Here is an 11,097-nt window from a genome sequence, read left to right as displayed (position 1 = left end):
CCCCCAGGCTCCAATTTTTTCTCTGGACCTGACCCTACTCCCAAGAGGAATTTTTTTCAACGTTTTAATAGATTGTCTCACTAGTCATTGTACGTGTGAAACTGTGCCAAAAAATATAGGGAAAGCAACAGGGAAGGAAATGGATGATTGGGCCAGAGAGCATTTTGTTGTCACTTTCCAGATAGAAACGCAGCACACAGGGCCACAGTTCGGGTGTCTGAGATGCTTGCTTAATGAGTTGGAGCTCAGGAAACTTCCCGGGAGGCTTTAGAAAAATTGTATCGGTCTCCCCAACTGTGCACTCTAGATATTTTCTGGGTGTGGACTAGGGCTGTATAGGGGAGGAAGGAGAGGTGCAAGGAGAGGAGCAGATAAATCGTAGATAATTGAATTGCATGTGTAACCCGATTAAATCGTGGGCCCGTGTAGTCCTGGGGAGTTATGAAATGTGATTTATCTATAAACGTGATCATCCTCAAAGTGGTAAATACTCCCATTACAGGTGTAACTGATGTGTTCTTAATGCAAAAATGTAGGTTGTCAATCCACTTTCTGTGAAACAGTTTTCATTGGCCACTATATTGAGAGCGGCCATAGCGAGGATGTTGCTGTATTTCTACAAAAGCCACCTCACTCTCCTGAAGAGTCCTGCTGGCATTTTCTCGCTCCTGCTGTTTCCTGCAGTGAGACAACAGGCACTCAGCTGCCCACTTGGCGTGCCTGGTTGACCTCTTTAGTTGGTCAGACCCTGCCAGTGAACACCAAAAACTAACTAAGGCTGGAAATGGATTGAAGGAGGTTTGGAGCTGGGCTGGGCATTGTAGCCTCAGTTTTGCAGATGAAATAGCTGAAAATACATGGGATATGGGATCCATCAGCCTTGGCCCGCCAGTCACAATTTTGACACATTTCACAGCTTTAGAGGGCAAGTCATCCTGGGTGAGAGACAAAGAGACTCCCCTACGAAGTAATTTCCTCATGTAAATTTCTGGTATGACTAGGCAGACCCCACTGGACTGAGATTAAATGGCTCCTTTGACACATAAGGACGCTGCCACCCCCCACCCAGCATTGGCATACTCACTGGCCTTGTGCTTACCAATTCTAAATCTACTTCTGTTTATCCAGGCTTGCCTCTGTTCCACACTGGCTCTGACCTCTGTCCAGATCTCATTCCCATTCAATGCTGTCAGGGCCCCATTCTTTAAATAGATTGCAGGATTCCAGACTTTCTGATTAGACTCTCTGGAGGTTGGGTCTTACCATTGGTATTTCTGAGGCCCAATCAAAATTGGTATCTACCGACTTAAACTGTGAACTACAGTTTAGCACTTGATTCCTTGCTATCTTATTTTCTACTTGTCTCACATGCATTAGCCTGTTACCTCTAAAAGTCACTGTCAGTCTATTGAAGGCATAGTGTCTTATCTTCCTCTTGTAACTCTCAGAGCAAGTCACACAAAGCTGATGCTCAGTATTTGTTATTCATAAATCTCTGCCTATAGTCGACCTGCAGCGTTTACCTTGAGTTGGTCATCTGCTTTCTTCCTCGGCTTCAGTTTCCTCATCTGTAGCGTAAGTTACCAGATTTATTTCCCAGGATGACCATGTGAGAAAATGGTTTTGTAGATACTGAGTTCCTCTAAGGAGATGTGAAATTATAGTTACAAGTTTGCGTTAGTTGCCTTAGGCCAAAGCTCACTTAGCATTTAGGGTTGGTCCATGGCAGACTGTGAATTAGAGGAGCTGGCTGTAGCTCCCTCCCTCCCACCACATCCTCCCGGCTGCTGTTACTCTTCTGCTTCCCCCAGCGCTCGGATCCCTGCCACGCCCTCACTGTGCTGCCCATCGGGTCAGGCACTCCGAGTGACCTGAGGTCTCCACTCTCACCTTAAACAGCACTGTATCATCAATTTTTTTCCTCTCCCAGGGCTGGTCTGATTAAGTCAAACTAAACTGCTAATTAGTGATAATAGTAATTATGCACCACCCCCTGTAGATAAGATTTACCTGTGGGCATCCCCAGTTCCACAGACCAGTTGGTGAAAGGATTTTGAGGCAGGAAACCATTTCAGCACTAACACTTAGAAACCAGCCACTCTCCTGCTAGAAGGAGATATTTGGCAAAATTCTAGGAAGTGAGGGCTTAATGTTAACACCTGCCCTGGTCATGTGTGCTTTTGTGCCCACTTTTTAAAATTTTTTTGGAGAAAGATGATGTAATGAGGGTGGAGAAGCACATTGGCCTTATTTGGGCCTTGATTTCCTTGACATCACCTACTCCCTGTTCTCTCCTTTTCCCTCTGCCCCGAATTCAGCATCAGCCTACATGGATTTTTCCTTTCTCTCTCTCTCTCTTTTTTTTTTAACTGTTGCTAGGAAACCACTGACCAAGGTCAAGTGTACATGCTAATTCATTAAGGCTTGTTAGCAGCATGTTAGCCTGTGACCTTGTGGTTGCTTTGTCAAGCTTACAAAGGCAGGGGAAAAGAACTGTTTTTTGCTGCCAGACAATTTTTGTTTTCGTGAAGGATTCCTGTGAAGGTTCTCTGAGAGGCTCTTTTGCCAGTCCGGCACCTGCTCAGGGAGCTCTGGCCAGCCATAGTTGTTCCAGGATGTGGATGCAAGGGATGGAGTTGAAATGGGATCTGCAGGTAGACGGATTTCAGAATGAATATGTGTTCTTTTGGGGCCTGATTTCCCCCAAAGGATCAATTCGTAGCTGGAATGTGATGTATTCCTGTCTGAGGGGCGGGGGGCAGGGAGGAGGGTTTTCCTAGGAGAGTCAGCTCCATTCTGTGTCCTTTTGTGGCCTGAAAAGGACTAGACCCCAAGCATCCTTAACTCATGGTGTTCTCCTGGCCTGCTCTGGAAGAGTGTGTGTGTATGTATGTGTGTATATATATATATATATATATATATATATATATGCACACACACACACATGCATCCCAGTATTGGCTCTGTAACCAATTTTGTTCTATATATGGTTCATGCTGTTTATAAAAAGAGGCCTGGCAGGCCCTCTGGGTTAACATCCTAGAAGCGTATCCAGAAGCATAACTGAAGAACCAAGGGATCTGCTGTCAGGACAGCAAAAATGAGCCCCAGTGCTTTTGCCAAATAGACCTCAGACACTGATAGGAAACCTCTCCTTAGACAAGTGAATGATACCCAAGGAATTAACGTGCTCTTAGCTGTCTGCCATGCAAAGTGCCAGAAGGTGATCGGGTTGTTACAGTTGTTCCCCTGCTAACACTTTGGGATTAACAGTGCATGAGCTGGGCACAGGGCACTGTCTGTGAGGAAGAAACAGGGCCTGGTGCATAGCCACACTGCTCTTCATTTTGTCAGTGAACCAGAGAGAGTTGTGACTACTGTGTCTAATCACAAATTGAAAGTCTGTCTCTCAATTTATCATCCACTCATTTAACAAATATTTTCAAGTTCCTCCTGTAGATCAGGCACCATGCAAGACACCAGGGTGTAGCCACAGAGACGCCCGCTCTGGCTGAAACAAGACACGGGCCCTGCCTGTGTGGAGTTTATCATCTCCTCTAGGCTAGTTCTTTGTTGAGGCCTCAACCAGCCCTGCAAGTCTCCTCTGCTCTTGAGGTTTTCCTCTGAAGCCTTCTTTAGTGTCTTAGCTATCTATGGCTGTGTAACAAATTGACCCAAAACTTAGTGGCGAAAAACAAGCCACACTGATGATCTCACAGTTTCTATGGTCAAGAATCTGGCATGGCTTAGCTGGTCCTCTGCTTTGGGGCCTCTCAGAGGCTGCAGTCGAGGCATCAGCAACCTGTAATCATCCTAAGGATCTGCTAGGGGAAACCCTGCCCCCAGGCTTGTGTGCTTGCTGGCAGGTTTCAGCTCTTCATGGGCTGTTGACTGAGGGCCTCAGTTCCCAACTGACTCTTGGCCAGAGGCCCCCTAGATTCTTTGCCATGTGGACACTCTCCTCCACGGCAGCCTGTGTTAATAAAGTGTGCCAGACGAGAAGGCCAGTGAGTCTGATCGCAGTGGGGAAGTCAGCCTTTTGTAACCTAATCACAGAGTGACGTTTTATCGACTTTGCTGTATTTTATTGTTTAGAGGAAGTCGCTAGCCCACACCCCCTCCCCAGGGAGGGAATTACAAGAGGGTCTGAATACCAGGAGGGTTGGGATGACAGGCCATTCGAGAAGCCTGCTTGCCACATGCAGTGTCTGTCTTTACCTAGTGCCGGCAAAGAGCCACTGGGCTTAAAATCCGAGGATACAGCCGCTGCTGGCCCCTTACCCCTACTCCCAGGCTGCCCCAACTCCTAGGCTGTGTTTAGTTGTCTGGCTGGGAATAGGGCAGATCTACAGATCCTGGCAGCTCAAGTGGTGAAAAGTGGGCTGAGGGTGCGAGCCAGCACAGGGAAGAGGCAGGCAGCTGCGTAGGGGAAGGCTGGGGCTCAGGAGGGCCTGTGGAAATGGGAAGAAGGAGGGGTTGACCTGAAGGAACATGCCTTCCACATGGATTCTTCCTCAGTAGAAGGAATTGAGCTTGATTCTCCAGGGACTGCCAGGGCCAAAGAATTTGCTGTGAAGCTTCCTTCCTAAGCTACGGCAGAGGCTTCAGCCACTGTGCTGATGATCCCCCTGGACTTTGGGGTGGGGGCAGCCTGAACCACCGGGCATGTTGCCTTCAACTCTGGCAGCTTCATTTGGGGCTCCAGACCCTCTCCAGTTGACCCAGCGTGTTAACACGAGTGCTGTCCTTGCTCTGTATGCTGCGACACAAAAAGAGGTTAAGAGGCGCAGAGTTAAGGAGTATCGTTGGAGCCGAGAGCACAGGCCTTGAGGCTGGACTGTGTCCTGACCTCTCCTCGGGTGTGCAGGGTGGACCCGCTTCTGTAGGCTCCCATCTCAACCATCATCTTGTTGTGGGGGCCGTTTTCCGTCGCGGGTGTTGTCCATTATTGATGAGGCATGGAGAAGGCAGTGGTGAATAATTAAGCAGGTTTCAGGTGCAGATTGAACATTAAAGGGAAGGAAAGAATGAAAAGAGGAGAGCCAGGGGAAGAATTCTGAATTCTGTTGCACCAGCAGAACACAGTGTATAGAGGCTTTCTGTGACTTTCCAGAAGATTCTGGGTTTGTTTGTTTGTTTTCCAATTTGCCTGATGATTTTAAGTCTTACGTGTGATGGTGGTTCTCCAGTTAATAACTGAAAAAATTACAGGCTTTCCGTAGCAGCAGTGAAGATTCTGACGGCTTCAGCCTGAGTGGTTCATGAATCAAGCCAGAGCAATTTTTAAGAGTGATAATGGGGAAAGTGGCTTTACTCATGAGCCGGGGAGAGTTAAGTGGTAGGGGGTATTCAGTCTGGACATTTGAGACTCAAAACCCAGAGATTTTGTATCTTGTAAATAATTGATGGAAAGAAGTGTTTTTGAGAGATGCGCAGTGCTGTAGATTAGGAAGGATACCTCTTGCATTGCTCACCATTTGGAAAAAGGCTTCCCAGAATGTCACGGACAGCCACAGGAATTGCATCAGGTGGACCTGGATTATAGTAGGTGCAGTTTGGCTGCCAGCAGAGTGGTCAGAAACACAAGAACAAGCAAAGAGGGAGGGGGAAGTGCCCGAGGACCCCCGCTCTCTGACCTGGCCTGCAGAGTTGGCCACAGCACAGGAAACTGTCTCCTAGCGTGGGTGGGTTTTCCAGATTGTTCAGGTCCTTTGCTTCTCTTTTTCCTGCCTCTTGACCCTACACAGCTCATCAAGTGGACTCAGAGACCTGTCAGCGTGTCTGATAAAGGGTTTGGTGGAAAGAAAGCTAAAGCTGTTTGTTAGGATGAGTGTCCTGAATGTTCTGTACCTTTTCATCTTTCATGCACCCATGTCTGCCCCCATTGCCAGGGCTGGTTGAGAGGTAGATTGGCTCTGGGAGGTCTCTCTGTCTCCTGTCTTCAGCCATCAGAACCACCCCGCCCACCTCTGTTTCCATTAGTTTCCTCCATCTCAGTTCCACTGTATTTGTCTTGACCTTCCTGAGGACAAGTGGACATGGTCCAGCTCTTGAACCCAATTTGGGATTACCTATTGCTTTGGATCAAACCATGCTGGTCCTGGCAGCAGCTTCTTAGTGTGTTTGTGTAGCTGGCTTTCTCTAACCCCCTTATTCAGGTTTCAGTGCAAAGTGTTGGAGCACAAGGATGTTGAGCAAATGTGAAGAGGTGCTGAGGGTCCATTTTCAGCATCCTGGGCCCCCAGAGACCCAGGCCTGGCTCGGCACAGTGTTCTCTAAGCCCTCTGCATGTGCCCCGGTGCGTTCTGACGCAGGTTCTGAGAGAGCCTCTTTTTTCCACCTCCTGCCCCTTCCTTCCACAGCAGCTGGATGCTTTTTTCACAGGTTCTTTAAACGTAGCAGAGTTTAGAGTGTGTGAAAGTTTCTGGTAGCACCTCAGAACCAAGCTTATTTTCCCCAGAAATAGTAGGTGTCACTGCTCGAAGGGGTGGGCCAGCCCCTTCTCAGAAACATCAGGTGATGGTGCTCCACCAGTGACGCATGACTGCCTGGGCCATTGGGCACCGAGGGGTTAATGCAGACGAGTCAGACGCCCCAGGAGGTGGTCGCATCTCCTGTTACTGGTTGCATTATTGACTCGGGCATCTAACACCACTGGAAACAATCCACCAGACAGGCACTGAGGTCAGGAGTTAGTCTCAGCTCACAAGTGGATACACGAGAGCTGGTCTTGCCACCCAAGGAGCGTTCGTAAAGATGGAGAATTTTTGGATGTACCAATTTGAGTGTCACAAGGATGAGGTAAGTGGATCCCCGGGCTTCAAAATTACGTTTGCTGCTTTGCTCTTGGTTTTCTTCTCCTAGTCCTGTCGGATTGTAAGTCCTCTGCATTTCCCTTGATAGTAGGAGTAAGTGAACAGAGCAGGAATAGGAATAAGATGGGAGGAAATGTCATCAGGTTAACCTGTTGCTTACAAGTCCAAGATGACCTGAAAGGAGAAAAGGCTGTTTGATCACTTAGAAAGATGCGCTCTTGGCTTCCTCTCTGTCTGCGTTGCATTGTTATTCTGTGTCCTAATGCGTGAGTTACTCTGGGCACTGTAGCCTCTCATTCTGTGCTCTGTGTTGTCTTTTGTTTCCAGGATGCTTATGAAAATGGAGATCAGTGCCTTGCACATTAGGAACTGCTTTACTAATAGATGAGCTCATGGGCATAATGGCCCCTGTACAGTGCCTGGCACACAGTCATCCCTCAGCAAATGGTAGCTGTTCCTGTTCTTAGCAGATAAAGTGTTATTGCAGCAAATAGTGTGCTCTTAGCGCTTAGTCTGCATCTCTCAATACAAACTAAAAGTGGCTTTGGTTTTCCTCTTCCCAAGCTCAGGTTCAGTGTGGCCTGAGGATGACAGTGCAGTAGGCCCGTCGGGGAGCGTGTGGACCTAATGGAGAGATGAATCGTAGGCGCCCTTGTTTGTCCATCACAAGTTGTGATACATTTTAGATTCATGCAGTGAAGCTCCTTCAGAGGGAACAGATAACATCCGTTTATAGATCAGCTTTATCAGAGGACAAGTTATCCCACCTTGCAGGGGTGACTGTGGTTGGTAGTTAACTAGTCAGTGGTTTTTTTTTTTTTTTTTTTTTGCCTGTGAGAACATGGTTTCAGAAGCTTAGAGCCCTTTAGATGGTGACAAAACGAGTGATCTATGTGGTCCCCCGACATTGAAAGCAGCCTCCATCTGAGGAGGTGGCCGCAGTGCAAGGCTCATTCTGAGCTCTGAGCTGTGCTGGGTCTTCCCACAACAGCCTTGCCACGGCTTTAACAGACTCGGGATGGGGAATGGGAGCACTTTCCCTGTGGGAAAAGAGAATGGAAACAGTATTCTAACAGACAGTTCTCTCAGAATGTTCCGTTGGTATTAATTGAATCCATTATAAATGTGTATATAAAACACTTCATTAGGCCCAAGCTATTATCATTTTAATGACATAATTATGCCCTTACAATGCCTGTGTTAACTTTCCCGCTTTGCCACATTAAGGAAGTACAAATGTGCGTTGATATTATAGTTTGAACTGAGAGGGAATAATTACGGATTTCTTTGGCAGTTTCTTTTCAAGAAGCACAAACATGTCTTGAAGCAAGAAAAAACTAATCATATATTTGGGTTTTTAAAAAAAATAATTCTAACATGGACTAGGTTAATGTAAAACACCTTAGATCACTGAGGGAAACAATGTACATTTATTTGAGAGAAAAGAGGAGGCTAGATAAACCAATTTGCATTGTGTAAAAGCTGTCTGAGGCCACTGGAGGGACAGAAGCCCCACCCAGCCCCCGAAACGGTTTACCAGGAGAACCAAAGTGTGTGCTGTGGCCTGGCCTAGATCACCACCCCTTTCAAAGTCTATGTCGGAAAGGGAATGGAACCTGAGTGTTCAGGCCGGACAGGAATTGAATGACCAAATGCTTGATGACAGTCTGTGAAATGCCACATTTGAGAACACTTGTTCCTGCTGTGTCCACAAGACTCTTGTCATCATCTGAGGATGCAGATATGCAAGCAGTGTCTGCTGAAGGGAGACAGACCGTGATCCAGAGTCAGTGGCAAGAACCCCGAGCGACACATGGGCACCAGCGTCCCTGTGAGCACACAGTGAAGTGCTGCACGTGTCCAGAAACTACTCTGTCTCTAAGCCTTTTCCCTTTTCACGTTTGCTTTTGTCCTCTGATACCAAGAATTGGTGTCCATGCAGCCTTCCATAGAGTCAACACATTTACTGAACTCCTGTTGTGTATTTTATGGGGAACCCTGTATTAAGCGCCTGAAGAAGAAAATGGAAATTAACCATAAATCCTGCCTTTGTGGTGCTTATTAAAATATTGTAATTAAATGTTATCCAATAATTTTATAATTTTATAAAATATAAGGGAAAAAGTGATGCACCATAAGAATGGCCCAGATCAAATATAAGCAATTCTCATAGGAGAGGGATTCCTTTCCCTGAGAGTATTGGAAAGTCTTCATGAAAGAGGTGACATTTGAAATGGGCCTTTGGAGAGTCGTGGGCACATGGAGTTCAGACAAGAACATGAACAAAGGCATTGAGCAGAAACTCATAGGTTACGCACAGGGAACAGAAAGGAGTGCAGTGTGGCTTGACAATAGAGAACAGGAACTGGAAGCGGGGGAAGGTGGTAAAGAAATTAAGGCCAAACCTTGGATGTCTTCAGTGGCAAGGTAAAGAGTCTAAGATTTATTCTTTAAGCAAAAAGAAATCACTAAAGTTTTTTAACTGAAGAATGACTTGCTCAGAGCTTGTTAAAACTGTGTTTAAAAATGAGAGTGGAGCGGTAGAGGGCATAGCTCAGTGGCAGATCGTGTGCTTGGCTTGCACAGGGTCCTGGGTTCAATCCCCAGTGCCTCCGTTAAGGGGAAAAAAATTAAAATTAAAAAAAATTTTAAAAGAAATTAAACAGGTATTTAATGAGAGGTCTCTTATTGTCCTTGTTGGTTTGGGCTGCTGTAACAAGATACCATAGAGCAGATATTAACAACAAATTTATTTCTCACAGTTCTGGAGCCTGGGAAGTCGGAGATCAGGGTGCCCGCATGGTCAGCCTCTGATGTTCGTGGTTGGCCATCATCTTGCTGTGTCCTCATAGGGTGGAGAGCACAGAAAGAAGCAGCAAATCTCTCTTATGAGGGCACTAATCCCATCATGAGAGCACCCCCCTCAGAACCTAATTACCTCCCACCTCCTGATACCACCCCACTGAGGCCTAGGGCTTCAGCATAAATGTTTGAGGGGACACAGCCCCTAACATTGGTGAAGGAGGGTCATGAGTTCTTAGTGTTCAAATCACAGGTAGTATGTTGGCTGCTTGGTGACTTAAAAAAAACCCAAACACCTTATGCTCAGGTTCTGAGCGTTGCTCCATATAGTTGAAATTACTAAATAACTCATTCCCAGGTAGACTTAGTAAAAGTGTATTTGAAGGAATTATTTCTCCTACCCCTCGTTGCAGTGAATGTTCTATCGCTGAGTTCCCTTGGAGGAAGTGGATCTCCGTGTCCTGGGGCTCGTCGAGGTGGCTGGCGTCTTTCACCAGGTGTCCTAAACAGCGGGCGCTTTCGGTGTGTCACGGTCCCACGTGCGCTGCGTTGTCAGTTACCACTAGAGCAGCGCACGTCACGTGATTCTCTTCTGTAAGTCAGTCACCATAATGGCGTCATCAGCCTTCACATGGCAACAGGCTGCCTTGAATGGGAGATGGTGGGAGTGCCAGAAATTGCACACAGCCATCCTGTGCCCCACAGTCATAGCCAGTAATGAGCTATTCTGACCAATGTACCAGTGAGACTCTTGGGGCTTATCAATTAATTTAAAGTCTTTGTGGTAGGATTTTTGTAGAGCCTTCTGTGTGCTTTTTAATTTTATCCATGAATAAAATTTTAATAAGGAAGAAAATAAGACAAGATGAAGAAAACATCCCCATGGGTGTGTGTTGTCCTTGTGAACACTCTCCCATAGGGGTGGAATAATTGTTGTTACCGTTAGACTCTTAAAAGACACGCCAAATATTTGTTGAGTGCTTTGTGCATGCCCAGGCGCTGAGCTGACCCCATGTGTGCATTGTCAGGGATTAATTCTCATGTCAGCCCCGGGAGGTGGGTCATAACTGTTTTCCCCAGCTATTAGAATCAGAGAGGATGAGAACGTGCTCAAGGTCAGAGCTGTTAAGTGGTGAAGCCAAAATTCACACTCAGGTCTGCCACGTGCTGGGGCTTGAGCACTTAACCGCTTCAGTATCCTGAAAACCTTAGTTAGAATTTTACTTCTTCTGCTACAATATAAAATTAAAATGTAAGTCTGTTTCAAAGGAGAAATGTAACCTGTGTTCTCTGTAATCACCTATGCTTTTTTTTAATTCATATTTTTTAATTAAAGTGTAGTCATTTTACAATGTTAATTTCAAGTGTACAGCAAAGCAGATGATCAACTGTGCTTTTGAAGATGGGCCGTAATGTTGGAAAGCCAGATCATGGTGGCTTTGAAAACTAGACCCAGTGTCTTAGGGATTGATTAATTTTT

General features: G+C 46.4%; 1 protein-coding gene across 1 annotated transcript in view; it reads left to right on the top strand.

Annotated features, from left to right (window-relative positions):
* The window catches only part of APBA1 (amyloid beta precursor protein binding family A member 1), a 201,884-nt gene that overhangs the window by 151,880 nt on the left and 38,907 nt on the right, over window positions 1-11,097 (top strand). The gene's annotated exons all lie outside the window — the stretch shown is intronic.

The sequence above is a fragment of the Vicugna pacos genome, chromosome 4, assembly GCF_048564905.1.
Source record: "Vicugna pacos chromosome 4, VicPac4, whole genome shotgun sequence".
NCBI lineage: Eukaryota > Metazoa > Chordata > Mammalia > Artiodactyla > Camelidae > Vicugna > Vicugna pacos.
The sequence above is the reverse complement of the archived record's forward strand: the minus strand, read 5'-3'. Positions and strand labels throughout refer to the sequence as shown.